Below are 23,361 nucleotides of genomic sequence, written 5' to 3'. Positions count from 1 at the left end.
TCGTTTTTTACGGTCGCCTTGTCCGCCTCGGTCAAATTCACACGAAACTCGTCACGGCGCCCCCCGTAGCCGCTAACTCACACACCGACACACTTGCACGCGCCTACAAGCACACACGCCGACACACTCACACTTACGCACACGTACGCACACACACTCGCACATACACCCGCACACACACCCGCACACGTGCACGGGTGAGAGGATTTGCGCCCGCGCGTGTGAACGAATACGCCGCCGGCGACTCGAAAACGGTTTCCATGCGGCGACTGCGGCGCTGCTCATTGCTCCTGTCCCCGCGAATCGCTCTCTCACCGCGACGTTTCGCGGCGAACATTCCGCACGGACTCTGTTGCATGCGGTCTCTGAGAAGAGTCATTTTCACCCGCTGCCACCATCGCCGCAGTCGCGCTCCCGCAATCGCAAAACGTTTTTTTCTTTTTTAGTACTTTTGGTTTTTGATTTTTTTTAGTTTTTGGTTTTTTTTAATAATTTTAATTTTTACACATTTTGTCGTTATCCGACACGACCCCCTCCCCCCCAAATCTCCTTGCCACGGCGGCTTTAAAATGTTTCGTTTTTTTTATACGCGTATCACATAAACACGCCACCCGTCGTCTCGTCTCCGGAGATCGGTTCTGCAGATTCGCACGACAGTTTCGGGTAAGTCCATAATATAGTCACACGAGCACACGTGTTTTATTTTATTAGTCAAAACGACTATATTGTAATAATAATATTACCGTTCACAGGTACACTTAAGCATATTTATACGATTTTGACACAGAGTAGGTTGTTATACACACGTCGCCTGCAGGCGACAGGTACGATAATGTCTACAACTGACGTACAGTTTATACCCATTATTATCTCTTCATGTCAAAACCAACAAAATCAATCGGTACCTATGTTAAATTCATAGGCAACTCCCCTACCATGGTTGATATTATGTTGCGTGCATAGAACAGATGAGACTATATTTTATTAGCTACTAGACGAATAGACGATAAGTGGGCTACAAATATAGAATGACACATTACAACTAATACAAAAATAACTATGATTATAACCATGTTATAGCTAAAAAAAACAGAAATTACGTACCTACTGTGGTCCGTTGGATTTATTAAGGTTTAATCGAGTTATAAATATATACATTTAATGTTTAGTTAATATGAACTTTATAGATGCTCTTTTGAATTAACTAATCATTTTCTCGTGATCAGCAGAACAACATTTTTACTATAGTTATTCTAACACAAAACATTGTTAATTATTTTTTTTCTCCTTAAAGTATCAAATTCAAATTTCCCAAATAACACTTGAGTTTACTATAATAAATTAAAATGAATTGATATTTTTTTAGAAACCATCATAATATGGCTATAATAGTTATGCAACTTTTCATTTCATACTATTTTTATTTGTCATGATTAAATATGTATTCTTCTACGAATAACTATACACATGTTATACTGAATAGTAAACTATATATAATTGGCAACTCACATGGTGAGCAGTCCGCTTTAAAATATTTTATTTAATAAAGATGTTTATGTATTAGTTTTGAAAATATTAAATAATATACAAAAAGTCCCTTAAACCTATCAATCATACAAGATTTTGATCTCTTTTAATTTTATTTATATATTAGATTTTAAACGTCAAAATACCCATCATATATTGATGTGTGTAATATGGTCAATAACATAGTAAATTTAAATTTTTGAATAAAAATAATTTTAAAGTATATTATATTTTTGTGTAATATTCAAACTATTCCGATTAACCGACATAAAACGGTAAAATATGGTTTTTTAACGTTACATATTACCTACATGAAAACTATTATATTTTAAAATTAAACCATCTCCTCGACTTTTACTACAGCAAAAATATAAAACCACCACAATATAACTCGTAATAGCATTAATTTTGTTACAGTTACAAGTATCCCATCTTAATTAGATTTGAATTTAACAAAATCCTATTATTCTAATTGCACTATAATCGTACTCAGTGAGCACTCCAAATCGACGAGAGAAATTATAATGATAATTAACCTAGCCTTTTTTTAATAAACTATTGAAAATATACAGCTTGTATTTTTCGATGTAATTAAATATAAAAGTAGTTCAAGTAAATATAAGAATTCAAATAGTCAATATTCAATAAACCATTTGTATAGTTGTCTATCTTTAATTGATCTTAATAATTGCGATGATTAGGGGTTCTCTGAATTATTTAAGTGAAACATTTTATATAGGTATCAATCAAATCAAGTCAAAAAAAAATTGTATGTTGGATTAAATCGACTTAAGATATTTACATAACTTATAATTTATGATGATTTGATTTTTATTCAGCAGATAATTTGTGAAAAAGAAAACTATATAATTATATATATTTCATATGATGATAATAATTTATATCAGATCATCATGAATTATACTACATCATATATTATAGAAAATTATTAATTGATTATTGGGAGCTTAATAAATACATTACATTAAAAAATGTTAGAAGTGGCGTGTGTGAACGTATTTTTATGAAAATAAAAAAATATAAAGTTATATAGAAATTATTTCTAAATATTTTAGTTAAAACCACTATAGGAGTTATTTACTACCCATATAAGTTTTGCCAATAACTAATAATCTGGTAAAGTTTTTTTTTAAAGTATAAGAATTTATCAAAAAAAAAAAACAATATTAAAAATAATAATATCATCGACAATTATTAATTATTGTAAATTCAAGATAAATAACTCCTCATGATTTAAAAATATAATATTATTGCAAACGAATTATTGATAATGCTTTAAATAAACAATACATTAATTTGTTCATTATTGTAACACGGCGTGATGAATAGGCAAAATAGGTACATGCTAGGTACAAGACATTACAATAATATTATTATTAGGTATATCCTAATTATATTTTTTTTATATTATTTTTCATGTACCATGTAAATATGTTTTCTTAATTTTTATATGCATGCGTTAATAATTAACGTATAAATACATTATACAGTTGTTGGTATGACTTATTTTTAAAACAAATGCAAGCATTTTACTATATTAGTATAATATTACAGTATTACACACATGTAATTACAGATCTGACATAATATTAAAATGCCCACGAAGTATCGATAAAGTCTAGAGATAAAATAACTTTAAGCAAAACACATTTCTGTGCAATGTTTTAATGTAAAATCATTTACGTTATTGATTTAATCGAAATATGTATATTTAGAGGTAATCAAAGAATTCCCTCGATTTTCATAAAATGTAAAATACACCGATCTAAAAACGTAATATACTCGAACTAAAGTTCCAAGAAAAAAAACCGTAGGTATAACTTTTTATTTTATGGGTTTCAATTTTTTTTCTCATTTATATATTTTGAGATTTTACGCTGAACGTAATATATACATATCATTTGACGTCTTGAACTTGTTATACCAGGCAACCTCTAGGTTTCAGGGTTTTATTACTTTTCAGTAAAAAATATATATATATAATATAGAGATATATAAAAACAAAAAACAAAATCAAAACTAGTGAAAAAAAAAACTTATACATTTTTAGTTGTGCGTTTCGTGAAAACCGAATGTATAATATTATAAAATAAACTTTTTAATCCTTCCAAACATAAAATGTCCGCGCGTTTTTAATTAAGTGTCCGTCGTATATCGTGAAAAAAAAAATAAAAAAACCCATCCCTTTTTCAGCATAATATATAGAATTCGACGATGTACCGTACATTGATACACACACACACACACCCATACCCTACAAATACATAACATAAACATAATATTATATTGAGCGCAGTCGTTGTGGCGGCTGTATGCAGCGTCCGATTATACTATGCTATACATACGTCATTTGCGGGAGCTCCATCACGTTCACCTCGGTAACCAACTCTACTATAACACATACCGCGACCATTCCGCCACCATGTCGCATGTATATCGGCGTTGTGTATACGCACGTACATTATTTTACAAGAAAAACTTTGTGGTTCAAATTACGACGGTATAATGTACTGTCGTCGGTCCAATCTGCACAACGACACGCGTCTCCGACCATATTATAATTATTTAATATTATTATTATTATTATTGTTATGCACTTATGCACTACAGTCGAACAAGTAGAGATCGGTTATTGTCGACCTTTTCAAAGTGACGACCCATCATTCGAATTAGATATTTTTTTTTTTGGTGACACCTAAAATGATTCCTCTTGTATAAAATGACGTATGGGTGTGGGCAACCCCGCGATCCTCATTAATCTTCGACTCTCGACTCTCGACCCTCGACCTCCGAGGGGTTAGCAAACCCCAAGTTGAGAATCAGTTAAGTAAGCGACTTGGCCACCCGACGATTGAGCACGATCGTATACGTTTTAAATGAACAACCCATATAATATTGTATACGGGGTGATCCATGTACCGTAGGACATAACTTATTTTAAAAAAACACAAACGTTTTTGAATAGTACTTCTTTTAAATTATATCAATAGTGGTTACAAAACAACATTGAATGATGCTCTTTAGTATTTTTTATGAAAGCATATTTTTTTAAGTTTTTTACTTTTTGAATGACGACCACATATATTTTTTATTTCATATTCCTAAGCAGGACATTATTCAGAGTATGTCAATCTATAAAAATCACATTTTTGACGGTAAAAATTTAATTTTTTCAGATAAATGTTATTTTAAACGACTTAAAATTATGAAAAAAAAAATTAATACTTTCAAAAAATGTATTGTTTTTTAAATAATGAATATCCTACGTTAATTAGGTCGTCCAATAGTTGTATATCAAAGAACTATAACAGTGAGCTGTACATATACACGTTATAACTACATTCAGTAAAAAATACCGTTTGAACACGATCTCGTGTGCAGTTATATAACGCTATTGTGATTACATTTCAATGACATTATAACAGTATATTATACAGAGTGATTCACCATACATGCTCACTTTCATTTTTTCTTTCCATTATACATTTATTTAATACTTATTTTTGGTATTTTGAAGTATAAGCTCGAGTACCACCACATTTTTATTTATTTAATTGTTTTTGCTATGTATCTTGCGGTGATTCAAACCCCTTTTTTCAAATGAGAATCAGTTTATTTTTACAGTTAATTATTAACCATATGACATTTTTAAAAACATTTATGTGCCTATTTTTAAATAATTATAACGAGTTTTATCTGATGTGTTAGACATTTGTATGATAGACTTGAATATTGATAATAGGTTTAGATAATATTATGATGGCTATCATGGTTAAAAAATGGCATAGTATATTTTAGACTAATATTTTAAGACTCGGGTAATTTCAACAAGCTATGAAATGCCAAGTTAATATTCATTACCTAGGTACTATATTTTTAAGTTATTATAATAGTCCTAATATATTTTTAAAAATACCATCATGAATGTTATTATTATTATTAGATAGTTAATGACTCTGAAACCACTTGATAATTTACATTAAATCAGGATCGTGGGTCTAATTGAAGAGAGAAGTTTATAAAATATACTCCTTAGACCTCATAAATGGCTTGATAATAATAAATCTTAAGTAATTAGATATTAAATAATGAAAAATCCCAAAAATCGGAACATGAAAAAATTCATAATTAAAGAATACGTTGCATTATTGGTAAATCGCTTTGTATTTTCTGTTTTAGTTTTTTGTTTTTTATGGCACAGCACCATTTAAAGGCAGATATATTGGTCGTGCTCGATTGGTGCGCGCTGCTTCGGTCAATTTGAATAGAAAATAAATACCCGTTGACCTGTTATGAAAACGCATGCTTGCTAGTAGGTAGGCAAAATATGTACAGACAAAAAGCAATTTTTATCGGGAAAGTTTTTTGACGCGCCTGCGGCGATTGGACAGAGTGGTTTTCGTCCACTATCGCTGTGCTCGCTTGGGCGGCGTTTAAATAAATCGAAAATATCCGTCACTTATTATTTAAAAAAAAAACCCTCACTAAATGGCCGCACGGACCTTCAAGTTCAGATGAGGTTTAAGTGGTATATATATTTACTGTATACACACGTGAAGCGGTTTTGTAGTACAAACGTCCGTCGCGCTCGATCGTGTCTCGACATAAAATAAAGGCGAAGTCGGCAACAATTAACAAAAAAAAAGAAAAATCGAACATGCTCATTAGCAATACTTAAAAAGTTTCTACCGATAAGGGACGTGCGCTGAATCTTAGTCTATTGAACGTTTTCGCCGGCACGAAACGGTTTTCGTGCAAACGGCGTTGTACGATATTATATATTGTATAGGTACGTGACGGTTTGGCCGTAATAACACAACCCTATACATTGTATATTGTTGTCGCACACCACGTAATTATTAGCGTTGGGAAATTAAATTCTTCCGGAAAATCGTTGATTTTTGGGCAGGGATGTATGAGTAAGTAATGCTTTGTGTATGAAGACCATAATATTTTCCTAAAACGTATCTTAAAACAATTCTTCTGTGCCAGAAAACTAGTCAAAAAATAACAACTTTTGTTACGTCTTACTCCTTAGTGTTTTCAAACAACAAGTCATAAGCAAAAAAAAAAAAAAAAACAATTACAATAATTATACATATCATCTATATTATATTAATATATGTGAATGATAAAAATCTATTTGTATCCAATGTTATATTTTCAGCTGGCGATCTATTTACACATTAGCTATCATCGTGAGATTACGTTGTATGGTTCTCGAATCGTGTTGTCACGGGTAACCGTATATTTTAAAAAAATAGGATATAATAATTTAGCTACTTAGGACAGACATTAAAATAACATATTATTATCATTGCCCAATCCATTCATCGTATATACTTGTAAAATTAATATTGTTTTCACGTATACCGTATATACGCATTTATTTATAAAATCTATTGTTATGAGTATGCCTTATACGCCATATTATACTCCCGTGTATGCTCCAAGATACACCCCTGCTCGAGGGCAAAAAAATGATTACGGATTAGCGCGTTAAGTCGGTGACACGCGGTCCCGGAACTATAGACGCTGTTCAATCATATTACATTTACCTCGGCACGAATTACCGCCGAGGAGTTGTAGTCACCGGAGCCGGAGCACACCGACCACGCGTGTACTAGCCGCAAAGCCGTATAATAATGATAATATACGTACGTTGAATTTCACCGGTTTTTAGCGGGACTTCTCGTGGGGGGTGATTGGAGAGCGCCGCAGCACGTGGCGGGGGGTGCGTCCGTTTCCCTGACAGACGTCACACGCCGGCCGACCGGCTGTCGTTCCGTCAAAATCCCGGATCCGCAGTAGGGTACCGCAAACTCCACTCACCCACCGTTCACTCACCCACCGTCCACTCACAAACAAACACACCCACACATACATACACACACACGCACACACGCATACACACAGACTCGGGATCCGAACGCAACGCCTCCGCCTTCATCGTCCGCTACCTCTACCTACACTTCTCTGTGCGTAGTATCCTATATATACGCGTATAATACATTGCGGTGCCATAATATATTATATATAATTCGGTTGCCCTTGTCGTCCACGGTGACTTTTCAGTGGCGATATGCACGTCGGCCGTACGTGTTCGCATCACGCGATACGCCGCGCCTCCGACGCCGCACGACCTGCACGAGCGTTATTCGCTCGACGGCGGCGGCCGGTTGACGGTCACACGCGCTAACGCACACAAACCATACACGTACATTAATCAATATCTTTACTATATATTTTCATTTTATACTTTTTTGTATTTTTTATATCCACGGTCTGTTTTTTTTCTCTCCCAAACACAATATTTCCATATATCCATATAGTGGCCCGTTTCGATGATAATAATAATAATAATAATAATATATATTATTACCTAGGTATGTGTGTGTGTGTGTGTGTGTATTTCTTCAAATCCGTGTGTGATATTTTGTTTACGAAACAGATTACACATGGGAAAACGATAATCGCCCGTGTCGCATGCGATATTACATAATAACATATAGCGTATAACCACAATGTATATTTTCCAAATACATTTTTGCCGACCTGTCAAAACTAATCCATCATCACACATGTGCAGAGCATCAAGGCGCTGCTGTACCATAAATAGTATACAATATCGCTAATTAATTGTACGTAAAGATGAAATACTCGCTCGTGCACTGATTGACTAACAGGATCATTAGATAAAGAAACATTCGTAGAAAATCCGAATAATCCACATCTGTAGCAGTAGTGGTATAGTAGAAGTAGTAGTATTTAGCAGGCGTGTCACCGACTAAGACAGTCCGACGCGCCACCAAGATTAGTGAATCTAAATTGTATTGTGTTATAATTAAAATTGCCAGAGGCAAAGTTTCGTTGAAAAAATTATTCCGTGCTGAAATGTATTCACAGAAACAAAATAGAATTCATTAAAGCGCAATGTGTTTCTCAAAAGAAGATAAAAAAAAAAGCCACAATAATAATTAACGTAAAATAATTATTATCAAACCGATCATAACGTAGGTACATAGATATTGTCGTTTTTACAATTATTTTCATTTATTTTTAATTGATTATACTTAGGGGACGTAATAATAACGCAGTCCCCCTTTCGATACTCGATACTACAAAAAAAAAAAAATAATTACGTATACTTAAAATATTCAACCTTTAATACATTTATTTGTTCCAGTCAAATTCTTAACTGATTATATAACCATATGAGTTAATTAATTTATAGGATTATACTACATACTTACATTGTTTAAAACGGTATTTCTAGCCATAAAAAAGTAAATACTAATTATGCCTTTTGTTCTTACCAAACTGTTGGTATTATTCGGAGACCATATTTATTTTTTTAAATTTACAGCCGGATTCAGGATTTTATAATGCTCAATAATAAATAAAAACCCATAAAAAAATATATAAAAACGTTGACACATAGTACTCCTATTTTTAAGAATTAATGCCCTTATTACGTTATGTTCTTTTCGTTGTAAATGTTATGCATTGTACTTGTACGTATTGTTTTATCAACAATGTGATGATCTAAAACAGTTTTTATGTATAGGTAAATACATAAGTACCTATATTAAACTGAACACATACCTTATTATCATTTAGCTGGCTACCATTCTTAATACAATTTCATAATAATATACTCAGAAAAAATGTATAAACTGTACATAAAAAAATAAAAAATGGTTTTATATATATATATATTATATATAAATTCGTAATATTATTTGGAATGCTTTTAAAGAAAAGTGTTCATAAATGATAAATCATAAGCATAAAAACTATAGTATTGTTCTGAATACGTATATAAATATAATACATTATATATAGAATATATTTTGAGTTACAAATCAATTGCATTACATACATAGATGTAAATTCGATAATTAAATCTAAAACATAATTATTGATCAATAACTGATGTGCGTCGGATACAACCAAAGTGCGGGACTTAAACTAACGTGCACACATCAGGAGAATCTAGAATTATATTGATTACGTAATATTCACTATTTATGTTACATGAAATAAATGTATCAATAATTTCAGTTACCTCTATCGTCCGAGATCAAAAAGAATATTAATTCAAAAATAACATATCTTCCAGAAATATTTTAGAAAATAGGATGTGTTAGGTAGTTACTTGGGAATTTTGCAGGAATATTTTAAATTCAACTAATAAATAGTAGACATTATAAGAGAGAAGTCGTAATTTTTTTTTAAAGCAAATAATATATAAAACACGAAGCCGTTTCATTGTTCAATTATTAATAAATCATAAATTATTTCTAACTAAATGAATGTCATCTGTTTAATTTTTGGTATTGTTTACATAATGTAGACACTAGAAGTTCCCATTGAACCATTAAGTGAAAATTTAATTAATCATGTTCCTAAAATACATTAACAGGTCACGAAACCTGAAAATAATTTTATTTAGTCCTTAAATTATTTTCTTTGGGGTAGTTTCTCGTATTTCGTAATAACTATAGTTTATATTATCGTAGCGAATACAAAATATCAAGTCAAGTACAAAATAAAAATGAATAAGATATAATATTACGAACACACCCGCTATTGTCACCCGCCTATAATAACACCCATCACGTCCAGGGCCATCCTTTGGGGGGGCTTGAGGGGGGTCTCACCCCCCAATCAAGATTTTTTTTAATATTTAGTCGGCAAATTTGGCACTTGGTCAATGTTTTCGGCAATTCGGCATCGTCAGTATTTAATAGTATTTTCTTTATTTTCAAAAATTATTTGTACCTATATATATATTTGATATTTGATTAAAACGACGTCAACAACATTTCGAATACACCGAATTCCAAAAATAGACGAGTTTATCTACTATCAGTGTATTTAGCGACTGTACAACACGTAACCCGTAGCCCGTAGGTATTCTATTGACTTATTCTTGGTATTATAAAATATTTGCAATTTTAACTTTTTCAGTCGATATTTGTCGTCTATTAGACTATTCGTCTAAGGTAAGTGCAGGTAACATATTGTTCTGTAAGTACTATATAAACATCAACTCTATAATTTTAATATTGCCTAAATGTTTTTTTTTCATATTATTCATAAGTCTTAACATATTTGCATATTTATGCTATTTTAATAATAATGAACACTGACAATAAAAATGAATGTAGGACACAAACTAAAATCATTTTTATTCGTTTAAATATCTAATTTCGTCAAAAATTTGAACATAAAATAACTAAAAAACTGTTTTTTAAAATATTTTTTTCATTTTTCGGTTATTTACAGAATAACCTAATTATGTGGAACCCTGTTTTACATTTTTCAATCTTTAGCTATAAAAGTTAATCCTTTTACACATTTTTTTAATTTTTAATTTGATATATTTTGTCAAAATTTGAAATTAAATTGCTTACAAAAAATTTGTGCCCATGTATTTTTAATATTTTTTAACTGCTGTTGTAACAATATATTAAGAGCATTGTATTACATTTTCACACTTTTTGACCCAACGAATACAATTTAATTGATATTTATAGAAAAATAACCAAACAAATTGGAAACTGAAAATATCCGTAAACAAGACAAAACAAGTCGAAATATTTTTAAAATTTTATGATGTAAAGAAAATTCTAATATAAATATTCAGTGGAAAATACATGTATCTACAGTCATTTGTTTTAAAGTTACACTAAAAACCAAGATCGATTTTGTCGAAAACTGATTTTGCGTAAACATTCCTGTTTTTCCTTAAATTGTTTTTGTTTTTCTCGGATTTTTTACTTTTAACCCTCCGGAGTACCACTAGATTCACTTTCCCATCAGAAAAGATACTTTTGAAGAAATTCTAAGCATTTTTACTGTCTTAAAAAGTGATGACAAAAACATAAATAATAAATAAATAAAAACACATACATCATTACAAAATCAATGAATCGCTCCACTCAGAATCTAAAATAATGCTATTTTTTTTTCTTTTATCGGTCTTAAACTCTTAATTATCGGGAACTATGGCCATTAGCATTTCGTGGGGGGAGGGGATTACTGTTGGTTGGTTGAGGAACACATGTGTTTATGGAGTGAGAATTCGTCGCTAGAAACCAGAGTGATCACCCATCAGTAAATAAAGCTGTATATATAGTATGTTTTTAAAATTGTAATATAAATTGTAATGCAAAATAATATAACATTTTCGAGCGAAACGATAAAAAAAATTTTGAGTCGGCAAGTTAATAGAGAATAAGTTTAAAAAATATTTAATGATTAATAGTTATTTTTACAGTCAGTTAGTACCTATTTGAGTAATGTCAAAATTATATAAATAATAATAGTTATAAACAGAAAACAATTGTAATAAAATAAGATAATAATTATTATATTAGTCAGGACTTAGGTGAAATATAATATTATGACATAGGTAGGTAGTTATGAACAATTTATAATATTTGAAATACATAATAATAAATTATGAGACAATAAATATAAATACTATCTAAAGTTTAGATTCTAAACAATAATTGTGTAAACTTTAGAATTATTAGTCAGAACAATAGTTTATAACAGGGGTGACCAAATCGTAGCTCACATCCATAGACCTATAAACTATCTTATAAACTAACTAACTTGGTTTATAGGCCTAAGCTCATGTCTTAATATTTGTACTGTCTAATATAATAATAGGTATTATTCCTTTTCCTGCTTCGACACTAAATGCTGGCCACCCATCGTACTTATACAAAATTAATTCGACAATAAGAAACGACCAAATAGCGAATAATATTTTTTAGTATTTAGTAAACGCTTGTGAATGAATACAAACTCTACCTAGGTACGACAACACACATGCAGAGCCGTATTTAAGGGGTGGTTCGGGAGGACAATGTCCACCCTGATAAATGCTAAGAGGCGAATGCAAAAAAGTGAAACAATGTCTTAGAATATGCAATGGAATATTATAAATTATTAATAAATATATAAATACATTTGTGTAATATTGGTTCCTAATCTACAACGTCGGAATATCTTTTCGGCGAAGTGAACGGTTTTTTTATTTAATGATGTCTTATTTTACTAAATACTGAATTGGATATCATAAATCCTTATAATTATACCTTAAGGCTAGTACCATATAGTATGCTATAGAAATACCATTTTTATTATTTTATAGTAAAATAAGTATCTAAATTTTATTCAACTCTACAAAAGAGCATTGTCACATCAATTTATTATGAGAATAATAATATAATATAATTCATCTATGGAATTTTGTTATACATAATTTATAATTATATAATTATACAGTTAGTAATCATAGGACAGTTGTTTTTAATTTTTGGTGGATAATAAATATTGTGTAAAAAATAAAAATACTGAAATAGGAAAAACTAATCATAAGCACGTCGGGAGCGCCAAAATGTTGTTGCCCACGGGCATCTTAAATACGACCCCGCACACAAACAATTTAGAAAAAACTCAAACGCGTATACAGGCACAAGGCCCCTGTACATAATATACATATATCAGATTTCTCTCAACTGTAGAACCATAGTTTGTTTTTAACTTGGTCAATTAAAATTTTTGATTTTAAATCGATATTTTATCAGGAAAATAAACCTTATCTGGACTCGACGTTGCAGCCAGCCGTTAACATGATACTGCGGTACTATCAATTATTAACATTTTAAGCGAACGTCTCTACCTGCGGACTGTGCGTATTATAGAGGTATAGGTGGTTATCTTTGGCAAACAACCGGAGTGAAACCACGGTTCGGAAGACCGGGCCGATCGCGGTCGGCAATTAGACAAAGGATTTTAATCGAACGGAATATTACGTTTGCGTCACAACCGCTGTCCGTCACTTTGTATTATTTTGTTTCGTCGTCGAATGATGCGGAGTGTATAGTAGCACCTCTGTTTTCTTTTATTCAAAGGCGACATCGATTTCAAAAACTTTTTCCGTTTCCGAACGCCGTGGCGGTTTCCTCTACCCCGAAAATAAAACGCGATTCAGCACCATTCGAACATAATGCAACCCGTAAAAACTCCCAATGTAAACAAAATAACACCAGTGTATAGACTAACAAGAACTAAACGAGACAAAGTCCAACACGGGTTTTCGTAGTTCTTCGGCTTATATTGAAAATCGAAAATAAAGAATTGAATAACAATATTGTATAGTTCACTTAAATTCAATTATTACTACTTTGTGTATCCACCGTCAATAATACTCTGTACCTAACAATGGCAATGTTAGACTGCGTTAATTTGATTATATAATATTTATTAATTTACGCTTGAAAATTGGAATAAAAAATTCCCCTCCTTTAAGCACTTTCTTTGTTTTTAAAAAGAAACAATGTTAAATACTATTCATAATTCAATAGAGTTATTATTTTTCCACCGACGAAAAGTAATAATTGTAACATTATTATACCTTACTAGAAAAAATATAAAATGTAGATGAACATTAATTAATTAATTAATAAAAAGATTACAACAATATTTTGAATTAATATTTGTAAAAAAATTAAATAGATAGCTGAAGTCTATAAGTATTTTCTATACAAAATTAAGACAATTAAAATTGTTAAATGATAAAATCTTGCAAAAGTTTCAAGTACCTAGTATTGCCTTAGAATGCTATTAATGACTTAAAATAAAATTGATTAATAAATAAGCCATTCAACAACTTCAAATTCCAACAATGTAACTACCAAATAATATATACAGGAAATAAAAAAAAAATAATATGAAACATTATACTATATTATATAGAAACCTTCTAGCTAACATTATAGTAGATATTAAGTGGACAACCGCAAGAATAATTACTATATTAGGTTAATAATGTTTATAAAAGCCAAAAGGTAATACATTATATAGTACTAAAATATTACAATATAATTATATAAGAGCCATTGGAATATGTTTTGCAGGTATTCAATATTCATGACTATAGTTGAACCTGTAAAAAAAATATGTTTAGCCATTGTTCATAAATGTATTTATTTTATTTATTGTATTTATAATCAACGGTTTAGCCAAGACATCAGAGTATTTTCATCAATATTTACCTATACAATATGAGGAGAACATTTTTTTCTATGATTTCGTAAAGCATTATATTTTAAAAGATCTATATTTTGGATGATACCGAATAAAAAATATTTCATATAACATACCTACTAGTTTACTAATATTTGGATAATGTTTCGACTCTCGGATATAGGTAATATATACGTAGTTGAGTTTATGTGGTGTTCTTAACTTATTAATAAAAAACAACCATAAGTTATCACATTATAACATAATATAATATAATCATAAATAAAAAAATATCTGAATAGGGTTTCTGTTCCACTAAATATTTAATGTTTAAATGTTATTGAAACTGACGTATTTGTAATTTATTAAAATTGAATAATATAATACGAAATATAATACGCCTATACTACAGGCGTATGACGTACGAAAACATAGCTCGATAGAAGGTGGTAACTACGTTCTTTTGTTAACTTTACTTGGAAAATAATTTATAATATTTTCATGAACCTACCTACAAAGTATCCTACGAGTGTTTATATCTTTAAATGACAGAATTGTTTTCAAGAATTATATTTTTATAGGACTATGCACTTCACATATATAAGTTAGACCACTGGAATCTTGGATTACACGTTTTGGATATATACTTTTTTTTCATTTTCTTCTGCTCCTATTACTTCTTCTTTTGACCAACTTTCCCAACCGCATTTTCGTATTCGACAAAGACGTGTCCAGCATTATAAAGAAGTACACGCATCCTCGGAGACATGTGGATGACGGCGGTACAAAGATACTACGACTTGGGAATAAAAGAAATTTGTATGGAAAAAAAAACAAATCATGCAACTACAAACGCATTACGTGTATATGACAGCCAACAATTAGATTTATTTTTTATTTTTTTTCGCTCCATAATATTTTACTTGTCAAATTTTTTTTCAATATTTATATTTTTTCCACGTTACTATGTTTAAATTTTAAATACCACGATAAAAAAATATCAGTTGTTTGTGCACAATTATTATTGATGCTGAATCGAATAAATCAACTGCACGAAATCAATTTATATACATATAAATTAATATGTTATGTATTATAATGAAGTTATTTATTAAGTTAATAAAAATCAGTTATTAATTAAAGTTAAATTAAACAATTTAAGATAAAAAGTTAAATTTAGGTAACTTAACTTTAACTTTTTAACTCATTTATGCCGAGGCTTGGCATTTTTTTAACGTTGAGTTTTACATTTCTAAGTTTGTTGGAGAGTGGTAAATTAAACCAATATTTCTGCCATTATTCCAACAGTTTGTACCGAATAATATTGAAAGTTTCAGATAAAGTTGTTGTATTAATCTTTGTAGAAAGTATAAATATGTGAAAGCTTCGTAAGCTGTCAAGTTTGCTTTCTTATTTCCAGGTATCCCGACGTGCGAGAGGACCCTCGGTCGGATTCCTGTGGTTAATCATTTATAAGTCTACTGCAGTATACCATATTATTGTCATACCATAGTTCATAAGCCAGGGACAAACTATATTATCTCATAAAATTTGACATTACTAAATCGGTGAACTCATATTCCAAACAGTTGTACGAAAACAGCGTGTCATTATTACTGACTTCTACATGAAATAGACAAACCTTATCATTAAACTATATTTATTTTTGTATTTCTCTATTGAACCTAACCTCAGATGACAGTTTTTTTTATTAAAAAATTATGACGGTTTTTAAAGCTGTTTATCAGTATAGCTTATTCGAAAACTCAATAATTCCATTATATTATGGATTTTCCGTACGGTACCTAAAGTGGGATAAAGAAATTAAACGTACCTACCCACGGTTAAGCATATTTTGCGGTCTATTATGACCCTGCTAGGTCCGCAGTCGAAAATATATAAACTTCGATTTTTCCTCTCTCCTACATCTCATCCAAAACGTCCATACGTGGCACCTGCAAGCTTTTATTATCTCTTTATTCGTTTTTTTTTTTTCAAACTTTTATTTAAATTTTATTTTCCGGAGTGTTTATAAATTCACGCCTGCCGCTAAGTATCGCGAAGTGCAGTATAATATTATCTGAATAAACGAATGCGCACATGACGCCCTGAGGGCCGTGTAGTACCTACCGCGGCGTCTGAATAATAACAATATTGTGGTGCCGACGGCCACTGCTTTGATGTAACTGATCGAAATTATTCATCACAGAATAAGTAGGAATCGTTGTAGCGTTATTGGACACTCACTTTATCGATTTACAGCTTTGTTTCTGAAGCACGCGTATTATTATGTAATATTATTTTACACACACAGTTGACCCGCACAAAGCTTATAGTAATACGACAAAACACGTAAACGCAAAATATTAATAATAATAAACTACGCTGCAGCAAAGGTACCTGCTACACATACGATGCCCCCGTGATTGTCTTTAACGATTTCAAACGGTCGACGTAATTTTAATTTATATTTTCGTCACACAGTAATATTATACGACGCGTACCTCCCGCCTATTATATTCCGTTGGCGCAAACCATGTATGTATATTGTATAGGTATTGTATTATTATAGTGCATACACGTCGTCAAATCCGATTTCATAAAAACGCAGCTGCTGCAGTGTAGTACGCGTGAATAATGTTCTCCTCGAATCTGACAAGTACACGATATTATATAGGTAACATTGTATACACGAGGAATAGTACGGCCGTAAAAAAGCAATTCATCGGATGTTCAAGTGGTTTGGATGTAAATAATATATTCCGAATCGAACCGTATTTAAAACGCGACCGCAATAAAAAAAAAAAAAAAAAAAGTTTTCCTCTGGAACACAAATTAAAGTTCTCAGCAAACCATTTTCTCGACGACAATCGAAATTAATTTTCAGCCATTCATACGGTTTGTGGTTAGACACGTCGCAATCGTCAACCGCGGTGAAATAAAAAAAAATAAATAACAAAAACAAAAACGCACATTTATTCGAGTGTTATAAATGATTTATTTTCTCCACGGTAAAATTGAATTGTATTTTTGCAAACAATAGTAACTTATTGTCTGATGATTATTTCATACTGCGTATGCATTTTGATAATACATTTTTTTTTTGTATATGATAATATAAACAATAGAATAATATTATTATTATTATTATTATTTTTTTTTTTTAAATTAAAAAATATGTTTAACATGTTTTATCTGTTTGTGTATATTTTAAAACATTGATAACCCACAACCAAAGATATGCATATTATATTTCGACACAAATGTAATTTGTTTCAAAATTAAAGATAGGCACTCGACCAAAACGTTAACAGGAATTCATAATTTGGCCCACTTGAATGAAGAAGAAGGCTTTCAGTGGTTTACACTTGGGATATGCGTAGGTAAAATAATCCAATTTCAATATTAGTTAACTTATAATAATATATTATAGATTGTATGCATACCATGAACAAAAACTTCACAGACTATACGCAGTTCTAACAACTTACACTAATTCTATTTCAGTGTGATTATAAGCTTTTATTATATTATTAATGGATTTCGTGATGTCTAATAATACGTTCCACCGTTAGGAGTGGAGTACCTATTTATGGCACAAGGAAACAAATCGGTATACCTGCTGTCAGTATAGTTTGAATGTACGAACTATTTTCAAAATAATCTATTCAGAAATTCTATGGTACCATAAGTTGTTTTACCACCAAGTTCGTACAATATATAAGACACAGAGAATTCGAAATCACTCTGTTGCGTTCTCGTATACGGGTTTAATGACGCCGTCGACATGAATATCATCAACATACTGATCTGATATTACAGATGCAAAATAATGATGTTACTTCCCCGGTTACAACAAATAAATAGACAAATCCAAAAGCAATAATTACATTATAATAAACATTTAACAACATTAATTCAATCAAAAAATATTGTAATATAGAAGTATAATAAATATTATAGCTGTCAAATATTATTATACCCTCCGTCGAAAATACTGTCTAAAAATCGATTTGGGCATTTGAGTTTACTCGTTAATATTCGTATCGTACACAAGTGTAAAAACAATTTTTAGTAACGCTCAATTTACTGATGAATAATAATTCGTTACATATTGTAAAAATGTTTAACATTAACTATGTAAAAAATAAAAATGGGTGAGAGCAAAGGTTATTTCTAATACTTTTTTCGAAGGTCCAATTTTTTATTATAATATTTTTAAATCATTTTTACTGCCAAAAAAACGTGTTTCTGAAAACCCCTATTTAAACGCACACATAAATTCAGAACCGATAGCTGACTTGCACACAGAATTTTAAATTATATACACTTTTGTATGTAATTATGACCATACTACGTAGAGTAAAAAATGAATACCATTTTAAATAATATCAAATTCTGGGCTCCCTGTATATTATCATGTCTCGTGAACTTTGGCAATTACGCGTATGGTGAAGTTTCAAGTTTCCCTTTTTCGTATAAAGTAAAAATGATCCCGTGGGGCTCAAAAACAGATAAGAAACCATAGATAAAAAAGAAACTTAAGTCGGGCTGAGAGGAATAAAGCTCTAGAAAATATTCGTAGCAAAACTAGGTCAGAATTCTTAGTAATATTGTGAGATTTTTTACCAACTTAATATCTGATGTTTAAACTTTAAACACTTACACCTAAATGTATCGTTTACACCTGTTTACGAGAAAAATATAATATTACCATCAACAAGATTAATTAATATTTATAAATGTTTATCATAACTAATGAAAGTTGTTATTTTTAATGTAAACCCTTTTCAAAATATTCATGCAATCTAAAAGTGTAAGCATAAATTTAAACAATTTGACATTGATAAGTTATTTATCAGCTATTAACATGAAATAATAAGTAATTTATAATAAAACATTTACACGCATTTTAATTAATATCTTAACTCTTAAGCCATAATGTTATAACTTATAAGTTATAATTAATTTATAAAATACATATTATGCTCATAAAAATTATAACATCTTAATTGTGTATGGTAGACATATGAAAAGGTTTTTGTATGTTTCACAGGAAGGCAGTATTATTGCTTAATTAGAGCATCATTGTATCGGGTAATTGTGTTATAATAATTATTTTAAAAGGTAAGTATATGATGACACTAATTATAAACTTGTAAATAATTGAATTTGTAAAAACATTTAAAAACAAAAAACTGAAAACCATAAAGAACTAATTATTATTATTATTTATTTATTTAAACGCACGTGTAGACTCAAGCACGGTACAATATAATATAATCAGGCGCGGATTTACCCATAGGCCACCAAGGCACTGGTCTAGTGCGCAATATTTTTGGGGGCGCAATTTTTTAGTTAATTTTTACTTTTTAGTTTTTCATAATTTCATAATTCTATTTACCTAAATTGGCGCCCGTCTCCTGTATAGTGCATACTGCATACTGCTCAGAAATTTGCTAATCGATTAAGATTATAGAGACTAGAGTGCTCAGATAAATCAAGGCGCAAAATGATTTAATTATTTTACAAGTGTACAAAATGTACCTATGCATTACTCCCCCCCCCCCCCATGGGAGCACGCCAATGTACGGGGCGCTAGTGTTGTAATGCCTAGGGGCGAAAAAACCTCTGAATATAATATATTATATAATGTATATTTTACTAGACGGTACCTATATAGTATTTTCAATTACAAATATGATAACATATTCATTATATACTTATGAGTATAATAAACCACATAATAATACATTATAAAGAGATTGTTCACTTAGAAGTCTAAATCATAGGTATATTACCTATATTAAAATCAGTGAATTATTTTTTGTGCATTTAAATTTAATTACTTATTTCCGATTTCTTCAAAGACGAACTTACGCGGTCTTCCTTTGGATCTATTTCCCTCTATTTTTCCGTCGAATGGGTTGTACCTCTTACCAAAGTCTCAAGAGGATGGCATATGACACTCATGATTGGCTACAACAACAAGGCTTGGCCTTTAGAAGCTGATAATGATGATAATTTCCGATTTCTCATGCAATAACTTTTCTTAAATATAAAAATTTAAATCAATAATGAGCATGGACTTTATTTTTATGTTTGAAATCATGATCAAACGCTGAGTCATAAACTACATTATGACGTTTAAAATAAAAATTCATCATCATGGAAATTACATATAGGTACGATATTATATATTATTATATTATAACCTTTAATATCATCAATATTTTTTTTATTTTTTAACGTGTTTGATAACCAAACGGCACTATAGTGGCTTGAATTATAAACATAATAAAATATTATATGTAGCAATAATATTAATTAATTCTAATTCTAGAATTTCAAAACAACAAATATATAATATAATCACTATCCCGTGTTTCATTTAATGTCCCCTCCCGCCGTACACGTTCATCTGTTCCATTTCATATACCTTTCTCTTCCTCAAACTACTATCTTAACTCCCCGATCATCCGTCTTATGCGCATTGCCAACACTGACCCCTCATTCTCTCTCTAAAATTTGAGCCTCGTTTCCTAAACTATTAGAACTATTTTTATTATACTATTATATTCATGTATTAAAGGGTTCGTCCCGTATTGTAAAATAAAATAAATAAATAAATAAAAATAATATATTAATTTACAATTGTTAACTAATATATAGAATAGTTTTTACATCATTCATGTTATTATTATTATTATTATTTATTTCTATTGCATATTATACCGAATTAATACAGGATATATTCGTAATTATAAAAGCGAAATAAAATTCGTTATGATTTTTTTGTTTTTACAAAATATATACCAGAAAAAAACATTTTTAACAAGTTGTTGTGATCATTCATAGGGACTAAAATAATTAATTTTCAAATAAATCATACTGTCAATTAAAATGAAAATACGCAGATAAGAAGTTATAAAACTTTTAAGTGGCAAACGTTGAAACATTACATAGATGATTCCCAAGGAAAGTCAGCAAAATTCTGATAATACAAGTTTTAAAATGATCCACTTTGGTGCACAATTAATGTGTATCGTACCTATTCGATTTTTACATTTACCTATCACTAAATTTGAAAAACTTAAACCATCAATAATATACGTCATTATATTATGTAAAAATATCAATATAAGGTATGCAAATTGTGTATCGTTATAGGTATTACGCAAACTTAAGAATGTGATACCTAAAAATTCTAAATTTTCTTAAGGAAGTTAGAAAATTGTTGATACATCTCAATTAATTTCGCAAGATGAATAAAGTTAAAGTTTAATTAAAGTTTTCATATTTTCTTATAAAATGATGTATACCTATAAGTAAGTTATTATTTATTTCACTGAATAATTTGTACTGACATTAAAACCTAAATTAAATGTGATATTCAAAACCCTCAAAATTAAACAATAATTTACTCTTCTCGTTGGAGTATTTATAAAACACATAGGTAACACAAAAGTTACTTTTATTTAGTATTGATAAATTATAGTATACGATAAAGCTTAGGGAAACGGAAAGGTTAAAATTAACTACCTAGTAAACTTAAATATTACTGAAGTATAAATTAAAGATTTTATTGTTTGATATATTATAATATTTTGCAGCACAATTTATAATCTAAATAAACCTAAATCTTTATTAATTGTATTATATGCCAAAAACAATATATCTTATATTAAACAGGTTAAAAGTTGAAATTTAATTTTAAGTATGTAGATAGCTAAGCATTTCAAATAGTTGCTACCTATACTTATAACTATATTATTATTAGATACTTATGTTAATTAAAATATATATTTCGTGGAATTTAAATGCATCCTAAGAAGTTGAATATTATATTTAATATTTATACTAATTATATGTTTTAATAAGTTATAAACTAACCATTGAGAACATGCTTGCTAAAACTTAAAGTACCTACTCGTAATAGTAATCCAGTTAAGAAATCGTTGATATGTTTATTTTTTATTACATATTTAACATGCATTAAGTACTTAAATACTAAAGTCACGTAATATTGTGTATTTTAATTATTTTATGTTATTTTTATTACACGAAATTCACTAACCTTAATTTGATCCCGTGTTTCTAAATAATTTCATTATTATCATTGTACAATATAATATATAATATATATGAATATGAAATTTGTCTAATAATATTATAAAACTATTAGATAACTTGCAATTAAAATATGTTTATCCATTTATAACTTTTTGGAAAAAATACAGTTGAAATAGTTTCAGGTACATATTTAGCCTAAAATATTAATTTATAAGTTACATTTTATTTAAATAAAGTTATTAAATAAATTATCAATATAAAAACGATATTAATTGTATATCAAACCGAACTTACCAAATAAGTTTAAACCAATTTAAATTGCTAGAACATAAAATATTTTCATAAACCAAAAAAAAAAAAAAAATTTAAATTAGTTCTTACAAATATTTTTATAAATATGTTCAATGAAACATAGTTGCAAAAAGTTCCAGGTACCTAACTCTTTTTTTTATCTAAATTCGTTATAAAGTTTTCTTTCCATGAACATTTTACAAATGTTGAACTTATACGTACATCTAAAAACATTTTTTCTTAACTTTATTTACGTATCAAAATGTGAAACTCGCTTAAAAGTCCAATGAATTTCTGAAAATAGCAATCGTAAATGCTTTAATAATGTATAAAATCACCAAGTACATTTTCAATTTTATTAAATTTCAGTAGATGCAGTGTCAAGATTTATCAAATAATTTA

At 29.6% G+C, this 23,361-nt stretch overlaps 1 protein-coding gene across 5 annotated transcripts in view; it reads left to right on the top strand.

Annotated features, from left to right (window-relative positions):
* The first annotated feature begins 283 nt into the window (after positions 1-283).
* Positions 284-23,361, top strand: part of LOC100159916 (muscarinic acetylcholine receptor M2) — a 93,133-nt gene continuing 70,055 nt past the window's right edge. For all 5 annotated transcript variants that reach the window (XM_016800774.2, XM_008180260.3, XM_016800772.2 and 2 more), the window contains exon 1: positions 284-663. The gene's annotated coding sequence lies outside the window, so the exon portion shown is untranslated. The remainder of the gene's footprint in view (positions 664-23,361) is intronic.

Source organism: Acyrthosiphon pisum, chromosome A2 (genome assembly GCF_005508785.2).
Source record: "Acyrthosiphon pisum isolate AL4f chromosome A2, pea_aphid_22Mar2018_4r6ur, whole genome shotgun sequence".
NCBI classification, from domain to species: domain Eukaryota; kingdom Metazoa; phylum Arthropoda; class Insecta; order Hemiptera; family Aphididae; genus Acyrthosiphon; species Acyrthosiphon pisum.
The sequence above is the reverse complement of the archived record's forward strand: the minus strand, read 5'-3'. Positions and strand labels throughout refer to the sequence as shown.